The sequence below is a fragment of the Bos indicus x Bos taurus genome, chromosome 8 (assembly GCF_003369695.1).
Source record: "Bos indicus x Bos taurus breed Angus x Brahman F1 hybrid chromosome 8, Bos_hybrid_MaternalHap_v2.0, whole genome shotgun sequence".
NCBI classification, from domain to species: Eukaryota; Metazoa; Chordata; class Mammalia; order Artiodactyla; family Bovidae; genus Bos; species Bos indicus x Bos taurus.
Window position 1 is genome coordinate 16559771 of NC_040083.1, and position 4507 is coordinate 16564277.

A 4507-nucleotide genomic window follows, 5' to 3' on the forward strand; every position below is an offset into this window, starting at 1 on the left:
GTTATTTGCTCAGAAAAGCAGTGCTATATGGAATGACTGATTGGCTTCCTTCTTAGCTGACAATCATCATGTATCTAAACAACTTTTATTTTACCGATACTCTCTTTTGAAAGAAAATATATTTAAAGGTTCTATATGATGCTGGAATCATATGTGGTGGTTTTTTTTGTTCATTTGTTCGGTTGGTTTTGTCTATTAACTCCCAAGATCGCATTCTGATTTTTTAATTTATATACTAAAATAGCAGATATAAGATAATGATTGGGCAAATTCTTTTTTCTTAGTTACTATTATAATAATACAACCTAAGCTGAAGTTATTCCTTCCAGGTTGCCAGTATAGGTATACAATGTGAAAGTGTAAGAAATCTAAACCCTTCAGTCTAGAAAACAAATTACATTTTTACTCTGAGGAAAAAAATTCATTCATAAATATAACAGTTGAGTTGAAAGGTTTCTCTAGAAGAAGACTGATCATTACATTGCTAAATTCTCAAAGAGGAAACCTGAACTTCATATAATGCTGAAAATTAGAAATGAGACAGTTACCACTATGATCTGTTTCTGTAATGTTGCAAGTCAAAGAGGAAGATAGTGAACATCACATTTCTCTAACACTGTTTTGGTATTGACATGGAATTGTACAAATTGTTATTTCTTGTGTGATCTTCAGGGTACAGCTGAAAGTAACAACAGTTACCCACCCCCATTTAACATACAGGACCCACTGGACTTTCTGAATCTATCATCACAACAACACTGAGGCAGGCATTAGTTCCATTTTACAGACGAGGAAGCTAGAGAGTAAGTGGATGTAATACACAGACCATGGTCACTCAGATGGTTAAACTGGACTCCATCTCAAGCAGTTACAGAAGTTGTCATGTGGCACAGCTCCATGAAACAGGTACTCAGTGCTGCTGAAATGGAGGGAAGGGAATGAAGCAAGGATTATATGCTCATTAGCACTCTGAAGTGCCCTGCTGTGCTACTTGGAGAAGTTACTTAACCTCTCTGAGGCTCATTTTTTAAATATCTGAAATGAAGACATGATGATAACATCATGCTTATTAAAGAGGATTTCATGAGACTGTGTAAGCTACTTAGCTCAGTACCTGATGAGTGGTTTTATACCTCCTCTTACACAATCTGAAAATCATTACCTTTTAATCAGGGTGTTTGGAGCTTTTGCATTTAATGTGATTGTTGATATGTTTATGTTAAATATATCATCTTGCTGTTTCCATTTTTTCTTTGTTCTCTTTTTCTTCCTTTTCTGCTTTCTTTTGGATTGAGTATTTTTTATGATTGCATTTAATCTCTTTTGTTGGTTATTACTTACAACTCTTTTATTTCAGTGATTACTTTAGGGTTATAGTATGTACATCTTTAACATACCTGTCTACATTCAAGTGATCTCTTGACATATAGTTTAAGAAGCTTATAATGAAAAACTCATTTATCTCTTCTTGCCTTTGTGCTATTGTGGCCTCATGTTTTACTTCTGCATATAGTATAAGCTCCACACTTTGTTATTATTTTTGCTTAAACAGTCAATTATCTTTTGAAAAGAGTTAAATATAAATATTCTAAATACCCCAATTAAAAGGCAGAGATTGTCTAGATTGGATGAAAAAACAAGATCCAACTATATGCTACCAACAAAAAGCATATATTGAAAATAAAGGGCAAACAGATTAAAAAGGTAGAAAAAGATACACCATACTAACACTAATCAAAAGAAAGCAGGAGTGGCTATATTAATATCAGACCAAGTAGGTTTCCCAGCAAAGAATATTACCAAAGATAAAGAATATTTCATAATGCCAAATAAAGGGTCAATTCAGCAAGAAGACACAAAAATCCTAAATACTTATTTACATAACAGCTTCAAAATTCTTGAAGTAAAAGCTGGTAAAACTATAAGGAGAAATTAACAAATCTGCAATTATAATTGGAGATTTGAAAACTTCTTTCAATGTTAGAAGAAGAAGACAAATTCTAGAGCTAGATTATGCATAGGCTCAATTTTAATGAACGACTTAACAGAAAAAAAAAAAAATCTAAACAGTAAGTATATAGAAGACTTGAGCAAAAACTAGCAATTTGATGCACGTGACATAGAATGCAGCAATACCCAACAATGGTAGAATACACATTCTTTCCAAGAGCACATGGAACATGTACTACGATGATCATATTCTGGGCCATAAAGCAAGTCTCCATAACAATAAAAGGATTCAAGTCATACAAAGTAAATGGAAATAAAAGTCAGTAACAGATATCTGGGAAAACCTAAATACTTGTAAAGTAAATAGCATTTTAAAGATTATAAATCTTATGTCTTGGGGACAAGAGGAAGTGAATTAGAGAACAGCCAGGGAGGTAGCAGAATGCTTTGGAATGATTTTTATGAAGATTGGAGCTGATCCTGCCTTTGATCTCCCCAACTGCAACCCAGTCTTCACACTGACAACAGCATGATCCTTATAAAATCAAATCTGATCATCACTTCTGTTTAATGGCTCCACATCACTCCCAAATTTAAGGCCAAAATCTTGAGACACAGTTTTTGTTCCTCCCTCTATCCTCACTATCTCACTTCTAATTTCCTGGTATTTTCTTTTGCTTTGTCTGTTACACCATTTCTTTGCTTCTCTTTATCCACTGCTAAAGTCTGGAGAAGGAAATGGCAGCCCACTCCAGTATTCTTGCCTGGAGAATCCCAGGGATGGAGGAGCCTGGTGGGCTGCCGTCTATGGGGTCGCATGGAGTCGGACATGACTTAGCAGCAGCAAGTCTGGACAAGATAGATGCCTTTTTCATTTTTGTATCTGTGTCTAGCATGGTGTCAGGTCAAAGGGCATGCTTCCAAAAAAGTTAGTTCAGTGAATACGAGTTTACTAAACATTATTTTCTTTGTCCTCTGCAAAAAAAATTAGTTCCTGCAAAAGAAATTACTTTCTTTATGTAATTGGAAGCATTCTCCCCCCACCAAGAAAGTCCATTAAACTGAGCCTATGCACAGCCTAGCTCTAAAATTTCAAAGATCTCAATGCAGTGATTTTCAGTCCCTTTAAAGTAGTAAGACCCTGTCATTTTCTGTTTCTGCATTTGTGTCTCACTACATCATCTCTTGCTGAAATGTCCTTTTTACATTAGTACCATGATAAGTTGCTAAGCAGTTTTCATCAGACTCATTAGAACATTAGTAAGCATCCGTTTGTGGAGCATGGACATTGAAGAAATCTGATCTAGTATTGAGAAAATCATTCCTGAGCTCAGAATTGGCTCAAACTGGCACCTTCTGGCATTTGCTTGTGGGTGGAGAATGTGGAATGCTTTGAAAGCTGAATAGATTTGTCAAGTTTAAAAACTCCCTTATGGCTAAAGGAAAACAGCATTCATTGTTCGAAAACACCATTGTTTGTTTTTTCTGCTTTTCTGTTTTTTGGAAACTGAATCTGCCAAAACATTCACGCCCAGCATTTTGCTTCGTGTACCTCACTTATTTGGAGGAGGAACTGGCACCCCTCTCCAGTATTCCTGCCTGGAGAATCCCATGGACAGAATAGCCCGGTGGGCTACAGTCCACAGGATCGCAATGAGTCAGATGCAACTTAGCACCTCACTTACTACATTTCTGGAGGATGTGAGTGGCATGGAAACGTTTTTATTGTGGCTACAATGTTCAGAACAAATTGAAAATCCCCACTTTAGTGCTCGTACTGAATTTTACAGGAAAAGACACTATATCTGTCATTGTAGGAAAAGAGTAATTTTGATAGGAGTGTGAGTCCTGGAACGAGACTTCAAATCTGTTTTTCTACTTCTTGGCTGTGTGAGCTTGGACAAGGTATTGAACTTCTCTGTGCTATCTCAATATCCTCATCTATTCCACAGATATAATGGAACTTACATCATAAAGTCATTTTTTAAAAAAAGTAGGTTGATACACGCAGAACACGTGAAAGGGTAACGGGCGCAGAGTAAGTGAACAATAAGATTCAGTTACCACTGTTGTCAATGGTATCGGTGTCATTATCAGCATCATTAAGCAACTGAATATAGAGTTTCCCCATCTGATTATTAAGCCGCAGCAATTCTGCAGCCATGATTCTGAAGGATACCACCTCAGTAGCAAGGTGGTTTTATTAGTGTGAATCCGTCGCAGCCTGAGAGGTACAATCCAGAGGCTTCACCCTGTTTTTCAAATCTCTCTGCTCCAGCTTCATTGTCACTGCTAGGACTTCATCATCGCTCACCCACACTAACTCAACAGGTCCCCTCTCTGGTCTCTTCACCTACTAGGCACCACGCCCCTCCACCACCCCAATCCATTTTTCCACAGAAAGCAGAGCAATCTCTCTAATATCATCTCCTCTTTAACTTTACTCACTTACTTTAGAAAAAAAACCCTCAGTGACAACCTTTGACACAGTATAAAACCCACCATCCTTGGGCGAAGCACAGGGACCTGTGGGATCCGACCCAGCAAACTTCTCCAC